Raw genomic sequence first — 16,253 nt, forward strand, 5'->3', positions numbered from 1 at the left:
TCAGCTGCCCAAGGAACTAACTGGGGACCTCAGCTTGGGCACCTGGGAGCCCCTCTAGGGACAAGTCTCCTGCCCACCCTAAAGTGGGTCCCTTAATTAAGAATTGTGGTTCCGTGCTCCCCTATCCAACCTTCCTTTATCCCGATCCTCCTGTTTCCCCAAGTCCCCCCTCCTTCCCTTCTACCTTTTCTCTCCCCATCTCCCCTTACCCCCATCCCACCCCACCCCCAAGATCCCACTTTTTTCCCCGGCAATTTTGTCTACGCATTGCTAACCCAGAATTTATCTTCAATTGACTTTGGATACACATAGGAACAAGAATGAAATTATGCTTCTAAATCTTGTCACATACAAAAGTCAAAAGAAAATAATCAAAGATTGAAATATATCATCTAGAGTGTAGAATCACAGAAAACAAAGGTAAGATATTTCAAGACATAGGAACAGACAATGATTTCTTTAGAATGAAACCCAATTTGCCTAGGACAAGTAAGAAAAAAATCTAGAGAAATCATATAAAGTTAAGAAGCTTTTCAAGGGAGAGGCTGCAATCCTTAACTCCTTAACATTTTCAGCTGATAAAAGAGCTTAAAAACGCATCTATTGTGCAAATGTATTCTAATTATATAATTACGTATAATAGACCTTAACCTTTCATGTGCTTAAATTCGTTTATGGGGAAAATAGGAAGATAGGGTTCCAGAAGGCCCAGATATCAAAATCATAGAACTTAACATATTACCAAGTCAAGAACTAGTTTTCTTCATACGCAGAACAATAGATACTCTTGTATTTTAGTTCTGCTTGAGTTGATTTAAACATGGCTATAAAAACAGAATTTCAGCTCACAGCAGGCTGTCGAAATAGTGTAAACATTAAAGCTTCATGTTGTATCCTCTGTAGGAAGCAGGGTCAGAGATGGGCCATAGAAGATCAAACTGAAGCAATTCTATGTTCTAGTCTGTTTCTCCAACAAATGTGTGCACATAGGGAGAGCATGGCCCAAGGGCATCCCTGTAGTCTAGGCTGGAGGTAAATCAAAACATGGATTCAACCTTCCCTGTGCTTTTCTTTCACTAGTTGTGTGTGTACTGACAAATTCATGGTGGAATGAACTTCAAGGTCAACTACGAAAGAAAAAGACTTTCAAGTAAGGGCAACCTGAGGTAGAAAGATTTAATGATGGGTAACCATGGTTCTTGGCTGCTTGTACTCATTGCAGGTGCAACTCTGAATTCCTTAGTATCATCTGGCAGAGACACTATCTTCCTACCAAGGTCGTATTCTTTCCTTACCTTTAAGACCCAGTTATTTACTCCAAATTCACTAGAAATAACTAAATAAGTAATTAAAACAAAAACTATTACTTGATTTAAAATAATTCTTACCCTTATTTGAAAGGTTATACCTTTGTTTGGCTTGTTATACTAAAATTTGGAACTCCAGATTGCTTAAGTAGCATCTAATTCTTCTGACCATTCTCATACATAGAGTCTTAAGTGTATATAATAGCTATATCAGATTTATAGTCAAGACTTGATCCAGGTTTTCAGACAAGCAGACTGCCTGCCACTTGACTCTTCACATGGAAGAGAGAATGAGCTCGGGTCTTGCTGCACATATCAGAACTGCATGGCTGCATGTGGTTCCATTCCTACAACCTACAGACCATCAGCATTCCATGCCTTGCTTTCTCATTCGATCTTATGGTGAGGGTGTGGTTTTAGTACAGCAGTCATTTCCTAAGAGATGAATTGGAAAAACAATAATTATTCCCATTAACTTCATTTTTGAAATGATAGTAACCTAGATTTCTGAATATGCATTTTGGTCTAGTCTGAAACTGGAAAATACAAGAAGCAAGACACATATGTGTTGTCACAAACATATTTTTCCTCCCACACTGGAGTGTTCTCAGAATCTGTTCATGATTACAAAATGGCAGAATTGGAGAGGCAACAGCTTTGTCTATAGCACCTTCCGAGGAGGTTAGATAACAGACAGAATGCCAGGGAAGCGACTAATGTGCCATTGCAAGTGGTTCTGGTTTTCTTTGCTGTAATTATCCACATGTACATTTAAGATCAATTGATAGGGAAAGTGTCCTATAAAGAATATGTTCCTAATCCCTAACTGTAGAAGTGCTTTTTCCTATTAGCTTTTATAATTAAAAACAGACAAGAAAATCTATGATGCTTCTAAGAGTTAGCTAAGAATCCATCATCTCTATCGCTGTTTGGAGGGAAAATTTAAGTGCACTATTTTCAAAACATTCCAGAAGATACGCTAAGGTCAGATCACTGAACATTCCTATCATTATGCAAACACTTAAATTTGCTTTAGTTTAACATTTACTGGACACATATAAATTGGGCTAGCTTTTAACTATCACTTGTTACAAGATAGTATAACAGGGAATAAAAGTCTGCGTGAGGAACTACCTAAAACAGGTTGACCTGCTGGCATGTCTGTGGGAGACTTCCTTATTAATCCATTTACGAATACACAGCCAAATGTGCCATTTCTTAGGCAAAGGATTCTGAAAATGCAAGAAAAGTTATAGCAATTCAGCAGGCAAGGAAGTTTTTGCACATTTGTTTCTTTCCACTCACAAATATGGATGTGATGTGGATGTTACAGTTCCTCCTTGACTTCTCCTCAGTGATGGATTGTAAGTAGAACTGTGACTCAGGTAAACCTTTCTATGTTCTAAGTTGCTGTGATCAGGGTAAAGTTCTATCATATCAACAGAAATAAAATTAAAATTTTTAAGAAAGGTTGATTATTAAATGTTAATGATCAAGAACACTTTTAAACCATAAATCGATTAAATACAAATTTTCTTCCTTTGTTTTATCCTTCACTTGCAATACTTTGTATTCCAAATCAGGATTCTCTTGATCTTAAAAACAGATAGTCATAATTCATTCTGAATATGGCAACTTCTATAGCAGTTTGTGATTTGTGCAAATTTTCATTAGCCACAAGGGAAATTAAATTAAAATGTGAACAGAGACAGGACATGAAATATTCTTCCAATAGTGAAAGAAAGAAAGATTTTAAGTTTGTCACATAATGCAGAAAATTTAACAAGGAGTATAGTTTAATCAAGTGGCAATGAAAACCATTGTACCTGTAGTGCTTTTTTTGAAATACACTTCTTACAATTTATGTGTGCTGGTTTTAATGTCTTCCCATGAACAGTGATAAAAAGGGGTTGATTGGTGCCTGTAGTAAATTTAGGTAGGACCTATAGCGTCCAGATCACTTAAATGTTTCTTCAAATGAGATTTCAATGCTCCCAATCCAATCTTCTAAGATAACTTTCATTTGCATGAAGACATTTAATAAGAACCACTGAATGATGATTAGCTTCATAAATTAGCAACTAATTAATCTGCTGTGAACTTAATTGGCAAACTCAGCCCTCCAAGTCAGAAGCTATAGGGTGGGCAGTCTCCAAATTAATTCCCGTTGAAAAGCAGAAAATCTAGAGAATCATATTATTTCATGCTAATTATAGCTGACTAGAGAAAAATATTTTGATAATGTACAGATTGACTTCATCCATTCTTTTTTCTTAAGTACTAACTGGTCAAGGTTTTAGGTTGATTCCACTTTCCAATGGAATTCTGAAGTGGACAAACTTACACTTAAACAAATGCTAGAGACTTAAATATTTTTCAGGAAGCATCAATTTGATTAGGAGAGATCATAATAAAATATTCTAAAAGATGCAACTCAGGAGCAATATATAAGAACAAAAATATCACATTAGGAAAGCTCAAATTAGTCTTTGATACTGCTCACCATTGAACTACCAGTTTGGCTTCCTGTTAGCAATGGGAATGTAGCAAAATGAGACATTTCTGTTTCAGTTGGGTTATTATGTGAATGGACAGAGATGAAGATAAGATGGGTAGATAGATACAGACATTGGTGCAAGTGACATGCATCTATTCTTCCAAGAAAATACATTACTAATCATTTCTAAAGTTCTGCAGATTATTATACAAACAATAAGTGAATACATAAGCAATGGATAATTTACAAGGCCATGATTACAAAACTAAAATTTTGAGCCTGGTGTGAAAAATATCACTATTTAACTCACAGACATATATATCGTTCATGGTCCATACAAGGAACATGCATAATATAAGCTTAAGACAATCAATATTGCTATATGTGATTTCATATTAATAAGATGGGATGTTGGTAACGTTTTCACTACTTCAGCCAGAGTAGAAATCAGGAGAATTGCTTTTGATCTATTTACATTACCCCCTTCAAAAGAAAACAGAGATTGAAAAAACCCAAAAAGGAATATTTTTAGAAAGGAAAAGGTAAATAAAAATGTCTGTAGCACAGTGCACCATGATCTCGACTCTAATTTTATCATCAACACTGAGGAAAATGATGGAAGGCAAAAAAAAAAGAAAGAAGAGGAGCAGAATCAGGAAGTAAATGAGGAGAAAAGAAGCAGAAGAAGGAAAGGGAAATGAAAAAAAAATCGATGAGGAAAGAAAGGAGGAGAAGGAATAAAAAGAACAAAAAGAACAAGAGTAAGGAGAGAGAGAAAAATAAATCAATATGCATAGTCTCTTAAATACTAAAAACTTTGTATTTCTATGCAATTTTTATTATAGAAAACTAATTTGATGGCAAGAAAGATATGATGGTAAAGAGTAAACATGTGAATAAAGAAACAGATATTTGTAACGGCGTAAATGAATGCAGATAGATTGTAAAAATATATACAGCTTTAATGGGGAAATAGACTTACAGAACCACCGTTCCTGCAGAGACCAGGAAAGCAGAAGGGGCGCCCGGGCTCCCGCTCGATTTATAAGTAAACATTCACCCAAGGCGAACACGCCACCTAAGGGACTGGGCTTATTCCTACAGATATTACAACATACAAATTTTTTGATCAGCAATTATATTTTAGGCATCTGTATTTCACGATTAAATTGATATTTTAATTGTAATAAACTATGATTATCTATGCATTTATAATATATACTTCTATATGAGCTTAGGAACTGAAGTTTTATAGCTCATCAATGACTCAGGTAAGAGTCCATGTAAGAAATTGGATTCTAACTATAGAAAGAAAGTGAATTCTCATTATATTTAAACATTATGTTTATAAACAATGATAACTGTAATATAAATTTCAGTACTCTGTGGTATATTTTACAAAGGTAAATTTTGATATCTATAATATTTGTATGTAGTTAAATCTTTCAAACTTCTTTTGATCAATAAAGAACAGGATTGCAATAACAAATATATAGCTGATAGATAGATAGATAGATAGATAGATAGATAGATAGATAGATAGATGATAGATAGATAGATATAGATGTAGATATAGATAGGCAGATAGATAGATAGATAGATAGATAGATAGATAGATAGATAGATAGATAGATAGATAGATGATAGATAGATATAAAGGAAAATAGACCAGAAAGTATAAAATTATGAGGGAGTAAGGAAAGCAGAGGGAGGAAAAAGAAAAGAGAAAATGATGGAATTATATTTTACTTTCAAAGACTATGAACAAGTTTTAATTGTACGCAAACTTAAAAGTAATGGTTTTGAATTTTGTGTTATGTATGCATATTATTTCCAGATTTTTGACAATTTTAGAAGTATATTGAAAATTTAATTTATGATATTATTTTAATAGAGTTTTAGTAGCCATAGACATTTCATACCCTAACTCTAGGTACTTTACCTAAACCTTACCTCTAAATCATATCTTATCAATGCTCACTGGACTCGAACCTTAGGAAGTTGGCAGGAGGGCATGTAAAAGCAATTGTCTCCCTGAGAGACTAGACATAGAAGACGATATCCTCAATTTAAAAAAAAAAAGTCATACTAGCTGTGGGAAAAGACACATTTACTAAGGAATTCCGATAGTGTTAAAGGCATTATTCCTAAGAACTTAAAGCATGTAGATATATATACCTAAAACAAAGTAAAGAATGAGGAGAGAGTAGGCAGGAGGAGGGATGTGAGGGAGAACTGTGATTTAACAACAACAGATTGAATCCCTGTAGAATGTATATTATCCTGCTCCATTTTCAAAATGATTGATTGGTGACTGGGGACCATTTTCAGAATTATTGTAGAACAGTTCACAGCACAACTTCGACCATGGTGAGTATTTTGTGTTTATTGTTAATTTAGTTTCTTTTGATAGGTTTTAAAAACTTATAGTACAGTAAAACAATATAAAGATAGAATTACTCCCTCCCTCCCTCCCTCCCTCCCTCTCTCTTTCTCTCTCTCTTTCTTTCTTTTTCCTCCCTCCAAACTTTTTCATCTTCCTTCCCACACTCCAACTCAAAACATGGCCTCTTTTTATTTCATTGTTATTACTACACTCACATACATTCGTAAATACTCAATCAACTGATTGAGTCCTTGAAATTATTTGATTTTAGGACTGCCTATTTTGCTAGACCTGAATAATATCTTATCTAACTGTATTATATATTTTTATATCCCACAAAGAAGTTTAACTCTCACCCTTCATCACAGAACCTTCTTTTTTCTTTTCTTTTCGTTTTTCGAGACAGGGTTTCTCTATAGCTTTGGTGCCTGTCCCGGAACTAGCTCTTGTAGACCAGGCTGGCCTCGAACTCCCAGAGATCCGCCTGCCTCTGCCTCCCGAGTGCTGGGATTAAAGGCATGTGCCACCATCGCCCGGGTCAAAACCTTCTTGTTACAGCAAGCAAAGACCATTATAAAAAATTATAATCAATCTGGTCATAGAAAACAATGGATGTTTAGAATCCCAGCCACAATAGATGCATCATAAATTATGACTTCTTCACCAAAGACCCAGGGAAGATGTTCAAAGATGAAGCAGAAAAAAAAAGATAATAGAAAATACACTGTGAGAATTTGTCTCAAAGAAATGATAGAGACTCTTTCCACATGATACCTCAATGATATGGTTGCTAAACAAGGTATGAAAACTGAAAATATGAATAGACATGCTAACATAGAATTGGGGAAATCTCATTGTTCCCACCTTTATACAAGGAACTACAGGAAACTAATATTTCTGGGAGAGGGAGAATTAGCCTCTTCCGCACTTGAGTCCCACAACTGGTTAACCAGTACAAAGTGGTCAGCCATGATACCTTTTACCCCCAACTGCTCATTCACAAATTATAGTCAAAGTAGTTATTTGAGTTAAAGAGAATCATAGTTACTTTGGAAAATGGCAACATTGTCAATAGCTAAAGAAAATGCCATCATAGAGAAAACTTCCAGGAGTGTATGTCGTATATTTCCCACTGTTTCTTGAAATAAAATCGTGAATCAAATGACCTTGCTTTGCTCCCCTTCTCAAAATCTTTTATAGGATATTCTAGCCAATACTAATTCAGCAATTTACAGAACCGGGGATTCTGTAGATGTAGAATCTACTTTATCCAAGTTAGACTAGTACCTTTCAACACATTCCTCGATGGAATGAAAACTTGAAAAAACAGGTGGGGGGGTTGCCAAAGCTTGTTAAACAGTCAAATATATATTAAATTATCTTTATTTCTAAATACAATACTGGATCATAGTCAGAAGGGTAATTGCTAGCACAGTTCCTATTGTGCACTGGTTGTTATGGTTAATAAAAAGTAATATATAGTATACAGTCAGAATGTATCCAGATCCTATTGTTAACTTAGGATAGTCAGTAATATAAATGATATGCAAAGTGTCGACAATAAAATTATTAGCAAAAGAGCATACATATATGTCTTGCTAGCCCTGCATATCCTGCAACCTAATTCTTCTTCATCAGATCACTGTGCCTTGAGCACTGGAGCCTGTGGATAGGTTAGCTTAAAGAACAAAGGGAATTATCAGTCTGTAAGTAATTAAGGCTGCAAATTAATTGATCTTTAAAATTGGGAGATGATTACAGATATCTGAGCAAGCTAAAGAGAATAATAATCTCACTTAGTCATGGGGAAAGAGATAGAAGCGGTGATTGGAAAAAAAGTGTGATAAAAAGAATCAGGTAGTCACCACCACATCTTGGAAGCTGAAAGTGAACTCTACAGGACATCAAACCTCTCTCAGGGTTGGAGAAAAAAAAGCAAAGGATGTTTCCTTAGATTATGATTTAAGTTGGCTTTATTTTAATCTTTTCATAACCAAGACAATGAATGTGCTTGAATTTAAGGCATTGAGTTTTCAGTATCTATTACAGAAGCTACAATAAGAAACCATCAACCCCCAAACTGACCTTCATGGATTCCTTGATAGATAAATAATCTTGTACTGAGTAACAGGATATAATAACCATTTCATACTCTATTACAAAGGAATATAAATAAATAGATTGAAAAGTGACCAAATAGATAACAATATGCCATATTTTAAAATGTATTTTCCTAGTACAGATTGCTATAAGCACAAAACTTTGAATTTGCTCATCAGGGACATTGCAATCTGGTTTGTTTTCAGGAAATAGTGTTGAGAACTTTCCTGTGGAGAACCCATAGAAAAGGTGGAATTAATGATTTCAGATTTCTAAGAGAAGTTGAGGAAGGAATTTAGAGTAGGAGGAGATAAGTCATGGGACCAGTTAACTGAAAAACCCTGGGGCCCAAAGAGTTACCAGTTCACTGTTATCTGCTGGGGATCTCAGAGTTCATCAGTCAAAAGCAATCCATCTGGGCTTTTAGATTTATCAGCCAACTGTAATCTATTAGGGTTTTAAGAGTTATCTGAGAAGGGAAAGGCTCTGGAATACACTGAGAGTCAAAGCTAAAAAGAGCCAATGGGTGTTTAGGGAACTGCCATGAGTTGTTATTGATAACTTTCAGTTTGAATCTCCAGATATAGGAGGTGTCTGATCCAATAACAATCACCAGGAGGAACCTCGTGGGTTTCTTCTTCAAGCAATGAATCTTTTGTGGTTCTATTGGCTGTCTTAAAAGCATAGAACTGGAAGAAAGCTTAGAAAAAAATGACCCAATAAACTGTGACAGCCGTGAGTAATAGAAAGTTATAGTTAAAAATTCTTCTAAAAGAGACTGTATTTATGTTTCTTCCAATAAAACTTGATAGAGTTGAATTTATCAGTCATAAATTCTGTAAAATTATAAACGGCAAGCAGCTTATGCAGAGAGAAGAGTAAGTCCTTCTTCTGTGAATTCTGATAATAAATTGCTTGTAACAGCAGGTCAACATTTTACCTATAATTCTTGAAATTACTTTTGTTATTTTTTGAAAGTAAATTTCATATTTCTATTACGTTTCATTCAAATACATTTTAATAATTTAATTTTATTTGTAACACATTCCTTGAAATAAATTACAGCTGAGATAAATAGTTAAAGTAAGTAAAATAATTGATCAAACTCCTTGTTGTATATCTACATTAAAAGACTGTCTGAGTTATATTTGCTATATTTTGGTGGTTACATATCATAATAACATCAAAAGCTATTGCAGAAGACATTGAAATGATATTTTATATACTTCGTCATAGAAGTTGACATACCCTCTTTGCATATATGTCATAGAACGGTATTAATATTCAATAATAATTCGGTGAATGATTAAGTTAATTTTTGACTGTTAATATATTTAGAAGATATTACATGTCTTCATAGATTGTTGTAGTTGGAGTGGCAGGCTGTGTCCCCAGCATCCCACCCGCCCACATGGCTTATGCCACGAAATAATTACACGGAAACCGTATTCTTTTAAACACCTCTTGGCCCATTTCTATCTAGCCTCTTCTAGGCTAGCTCTCGCACCTGGACTAGCCCATTTCTAATAATCTGCTGTAGCCCAAGAGCTGGCTTACCAGGAATGATCTTAGCCTGCGTCTGCCTGGACTGGGAGAATCATGGTGACTCCCTGACTCAGTTTCTTTCTCCCAGCATTCCGTTCTGTTTACTCCACCCACCTAAGGGTGGGCCTATCAAATGGGCCTAGCTGTTTCTTTATTCCTTAACCAATGAAATCAACAGATTGATATATGACACTCCCACATCAATAGATAAACTGTTAATAGTTAGGGTATAAGAGTACAGAAAGAATGCCTTGACCCTGTTACCTGTAACTGACCCTTCCCCTTACCAGCTGCAGCAGGCAGGAAAACTGAAGGCTGCACAGTACATCTAATCCAGTCGGCTGAGGTGTGGGTGAGCCAGTATCGATGTTGCGAGCATGGAAGAGCTACCCCATTTGTCTTGTGGTGGTATGGGTGGGGGAGAAATGGCCCCCCATTGACGCCCAAGACAGGTGGAAGACCTGGCATGGAGGTCATAAGGGAGGAAAAGCTCTTCCTGTGCCTCATCAGCTGCAGCACTCTGAAGAGTGAATGGATCTGACCTAAGGTGTAGGTGTGGGAGATCAGACCCGCAGGACGTGAAAGCTGGAGAACTTCTCCCCCTTTTGCTCACCACTGCAAGAGCTGAACTAACCAGGGCAATGCTGGAGAGCTCACCCTGGTGGTGGAGAGAGGGGAGAACTGGCCAGCTGTAATTACCTAGGACCAAAACAAGTGTATTTTTTCGCCCAGCCCAACATCCTCCACATTTGTGATCTGTTGGATCCAGAGGCAGGGAGAGGGGTCTGTCCAGTCCTGTGGATCCCATGAGGTCCCAGCGTCAAATGGTGTAGCAGAAACCAGGGTTCTCAAACCAGACCAATGATTCATTGCAATAAATGCTTGCATGCAAAAATATATTGATAAAGGAGTTTACTGTGTGACTCACTGTGCCACACTGCAGTTCCCATGTCAATATTTTCCATTTTTTTCCTCCTTTTTATCTCTCGAATTTTATTTTGTTTTACTTTTGGAGGGGGAGCAAAATGGGTGGGATTGGGAGGAATGATGAGAAATACACAAATAAAAAAATCATAAAGTTTTGTTTAAAAAACTTTATATATATATACATATACATATATGTATATATGGTGTATGTACATATATATGCGTGTATGTGCGCGCGAGGGAGAGAGACAGACATAAAGATCAATGCTAAAGTATTACATATCTAACATATTCAGGATCTTAGTCTCAATTACCAACAATTGGGGAAAAATGAGAAAAAAACCTCATACTCATTACATAATGAGAAAAATATATGATGAAATAAATTTACCCTAACTTATGGATGCAATATGTGAAACACAGAGCAAAATGCAGTTGAAAGGGTAAAATCTAGTAAAAAGCATAACAGTTTTAACCAATATAGTATTAATAATTTTATTTTTCTTTCTTATTTCTCTTTCTTTCTCTCTTCCTTTAGTTCTTTGTTTCTTTGTTTCTTTTTTTCTTCCTTGCTTGCTTGCTTTTGAGCTCTTTCAATGAAATATAATGTCACAGTGAATGTTAAGCAAAATATGCATCCTATAATAACGTTAAAAGTATCAAAAACATACAAAACAGTACTACACATTTCATGGGTAAGTAACAGGGACTCATTTGTAACTGTTCTTTGTTACTTTTATAATCCATTCTGCTGAAGGCATACTTTTACTTGTGTAGAAATCTGCAGACAGATTTAATTAAAGAATCTTAAAGTTCTTCAGTTCCTTTCTATATCTTTACCTTGGGAACAACATTAGACTTCCCCTCCCCTGTGGCAATTTGTGGAGGACCTACACATCAGTGAAGTAAAAAATTACATAAATAAAACATAGTTATATAAACCTAGCACAATATTGATGTTTTTATTACTTTAGTCTTGTGCATTAATTCTCTCTGACTCCTTTTTCTATTGTTTTGGAAAAAGTTCTTTTCCCTGATTGTGATTGTTATCAAGATAGCATGCATACATCTTATGAGGAGCCTTGTCAATGAGGAAAGTGGTGTGTGGAAGTTCCTAAGTCATTTATTTTAAGAACATTAAATACTATACCATCTCTTAAAATTTGGTGCTTATCTTTCCTAAGTTTATTGGGCATGTATGGAATTCTCTGGCAAGGATTTTTTTTTTAAAATTTGTCTAACAGTCTTAAAACATCTTCCCATTACTAAATTCTTCACCTAAAACTTAATGTGCCATACTATGGAAAAAACTTTTTTTTCAGAGAAAAACAACCCGGATAACACAGACATAGATTTTAGAATAGAATGTAGAATTTATTCTTAGAAATTCTTCATTTAGATAATACATGTGAATTTGTGTGATGATAGACATGTTCTCTTGCTATTGTTTCCAGTGTAGTAAAACCAAGAGACACATGTGGCAATTTTCATTTGAAATGTGGCTAAAAGTACAGAGCAATGGAATTTTAAAAAATTATTTCATTTAAATTTAAATAGCCACATGTGCTTAATGGCTATTTTATTGTATAGTATAGCCATAATCCATCTGAAGTACAATTTTAGACAAGTATTTATGTCACATTCCTTGATAATAATTTTGATATATATGGAGACAGTTGCTTTTGACCTTAGCAGTGTACATTTTAAATAGCTCAAACAAAATTTATTTATGCATGACATTACTTTGTTGTGCTCATAAAATGATATCCCTAAATTTAACAGTGCGGCCTGCTGAAAAATTTGACCTGAAGGTTACTGGAGACCTTTAGAAGCAGGCTATCCATGGCCTTCTCCCCCCAGCTCACCTTCCCTGCTTTTCTAAAATGTGTCATAAGCATCACAGTTACTTTTCCTTAGTGGAGGTCAGGGAAACTGAGCACCTCCCTGCAAAGGCAAGCTAGGAAACCTAAAAAGGCCATTCTCCTTTCTGTATTAAAAATCCTTACTCCAAAGGGCTTCTACTCTACTTTCAGTATATGCAATTCTACAGTGACAAGTACAAAGGAATCTGGACAGGACTTGCTCTGTTTTTTCCTTTGTCTATGGTCATTAGTCTGTGCCTCATCTGATCACATCAGTACATGGCTCTCCAGTCATCAACAAACATAAACAAAGGAGCACAGTTTTCTAGGGGTCTTTGTGTCCCCATTTATTATATAAATACATTTTATCAAGTTATCGGTTTGTTACCCAGTGTCAGTCATGGTGATGAGATAGGTGAAGAATCATCTTAAAGCTTTATGACTCTCAACTTCATTCAATGGGGAAAAAATAAAGTCTTCCAAAACGAAGAATGTCAATTCAGAATTCAGTGGGCCACATATAGATGCATAGTGGACATTTTAAGTAAAATAGCTTATTACGAATAGTAAAAAAAAATGAGAAGTAAAAATTTAATTTAAATATGTGATATTATGTAGTAATTTTTACTTTTTATATTAATTACCCTGAAACTAGTATTGCTACACAGGCAAGATTAATTTAAAGATATTCAAATTTATCAGAGAACACAGGAGTCATACAATCACTTTAAAACATAATGCTAAACAAAAGCAATTTTGTAAACATAAAATTCATGTGCAAAGAATAAAAAAGATGGCCAAATTAGGATTTGAGTGATTTTTTTATGAATAAGATAAAATACAATTGAATTAACTGGCTATTCTGAGGCCAGTGTCTAGACTATGTTTTCAGAAACATTATTAAACTGTTATTGGGTTGTATTATGCAGTTAGTATTCATTATTCTTAGTTTAAAAACATTGCTTCCATTGTGCAATATTTCATAAATTTTATTAATTGAATATGTACTGCACTTATACTGACATGCTGGTAAAAATGTGTACACATGTTTAAGGTTTTAAATCTTATATAATTTCTTCATTTTACAGATGATTTTTAGTGTTGGTGTATATAGTTTCTTGACAAATATATGCTTTACGTAAATTCAATTTAAACAAAATGAGAATTTCTTTCCAAGTTAAAGTTTTTGTACTATATGTTTGTGTGTGTTAACAGGTGAGCACACACAAGTGTGTGTCTTTATATGTATATACTCGTGTATTTGTGCAACCACAGATGTTTACTTAAGTGATTGTAGGATGTACATGCCACAGGGCACATGTGGAGGTCAGTAGAAAAACTACAGTGTTGATACTAGCCTTCCAATTTGTTTGTGATAATCTGAGCAATGGTTTCTTCCCCCTCTGCCTCCAGTCTTCTCATGGGACACAAGGATCAGAGATGAATACTCCTGACTTTGCATGGATTCTGGAGATATAAGCTTGAATCCTTATCTCTGAATTGTAAACATTTACTTCACTGAGTTATCTCCCTAGCTCTTACGGTTGATAATTTTTGTGTGTAGTATTCTTTTTACAAACAAGGTACTACTCTAGCTGTGAAAAACCAGTTTGGGGTTATATTTCCTCAGCAAGGCTTTGTTTATTTTTACTGATGATATATTCTAAATATAGAACACCTACAATGAAACAATGTGTCAGTGTGGTTTGTACTGCAGCATATTCAATAAATATCTATCTTTTTGTATAGATGTTATTCAGACTTACCAAAGAAAATAATTTGGGGGAAAGATTTTCTTCATGGTTTGTTATATAGGAAAAGTCAAATAGAAAAAAGAAAAAAAATGGCAAAGAAAGTAAAAAAAATAAAAATGTAAGTTAAATCAGATTTGGACTAACAGTATATCATGTCAAAATGATGACTACCAAAAATTATATTCTGGATCTAAGGTTTTATTATACACTTATGACTGCCCATACATAAACTAGACTTGGATAACACCAATAGACCTGCCAAACAGGATAGATAAAGCCCACAAAGCCTCAACCCTACACAGAATACTACAGGGACTCAGGAAAGCTTAGAGAAAAATAATACTCCTAACGAAGAAAAAGAACACCAAGTGATCATCAAGCACAAAAGGTCAACCCTGAAAACATATGTCCAACATTATTCAAACTAAGCAGGGTATATTTAGCAATGAATATACACATACATATGTACATGCGATACCATTAACAAAGAAAGTGTCCATGAACTTAAAGAAGAGCAAGAAAGATTGTGAGAAAGTTTGAAAAAAGAAAGGGAAAGAAGTATCAACTTTATTATAATCTCCAAAAGTATATAAATAGATAAAAGAAAGCTTCAATGGTGCCAATGCTTTTATTTTACTGTATGAAATTTACTTTGTTTTGCTTCTATTTATTTAATATATGAATTATTTAGGGTATAGCTTAAGGTATGTCAATCATGTGCTCTGAAGTAGTTGTTTTTGTGAAGCTCTTAACGTGGGAGCGGATATGTCTCTGACTCTTTTGCCTGTTCCTATTGGGTTGTCTTGTCCAGTTTCCATATGGGGGCCTTTGCCTTTCTTACTGTATCTTATTTTGTTGTGTTTGATTGTAGTTTCCTGGAGGCATGCTCCTTTCTAAATGGAAATGTGGAGTGGGGTGGAATGAAGGAAGAGTCAAGGTTAGGATGAGCTGGGTGGAGTAGAGGGATTGGAAACTGTGGTCTAGATGTACTGTATGAGACAAAAATTTATTTTCATTAAATAAACAAATAAAAAAATAATATTTTTCTTTTATATCACACTGCTAAGGTAAACAAGTGCTTCAGAAAAGACAGGATATGCAGCTCAATGAAATAATTAAAGAATCCAAGAAATGTAGGTCAGTTCTTGAATCTTCTACCTGTGACTTCTCTGTGTGAGCTCGATATGTTGCCATTTGGTTAATAGGGTGGTAGTTAATTATCAGCAACTTTATTAAGTGGAATCTAGAAGGTATATCTTAATTCTCCTGGAATTAGTCATATTAAGATTCATTTCCATCTAGGTTAGCTAAACGCTCATCTGAACTCATCAAATGTCTGACAGAATAAAATGCATCCTGCAGATTAAATACCATATTTAATTCTTATACTATATTCTTTCATTTCCTGATGTTTATGTGTAAGCATATGCGACTTGTACATTAGATGAAGTACCATATTCTGATGCATAGAAACTTTCTATGGTGTTTACATTACTTAAACACATGTCTGACTTGTGTCATTTGCTTGTACTTCAAACTTATAAAATAATTTCTTATAATTTTTGGAATGTGTAGTATATTATAATTATCCATAGCCACTCCATTGTTTAATATCGCCCCAGGGCTCCTTATAACAAGCTAAAGGCAAATTAGTGTTCCTTTATCAATATTCTTTCATTTCTTCTACTCTTATTTACCAATTTTATTTTTAAAACAGGATTATTAAATCTTCAGTTTTCTGAAAAAATTGCAATCAAGCTTCATACTTTTACCTAATGCCTATTTCTTATTTTTAACTGCTCTTTCAATTTTGAAGCTTAATGCTCTCCTCAAGCGCAAAATCGTCTGAATCAGACAGAAATCTCTTGACTCATA

This window comes from Microtus pennsylvanicus, chromosome 12 (genome assembly GCF_037038515.1).
Source record: "Microtus pennsylvanicus isolate mMicPen1 chromosome 12, mMicPen1.hap1, whole genome shotgun sequence".
Lineage (NCBI taxonomy): Eukaryota > Metazoa > Chordata > Mammalia > Rodentia > Cricetidae > Microtus > Microtus pennsylvanicus.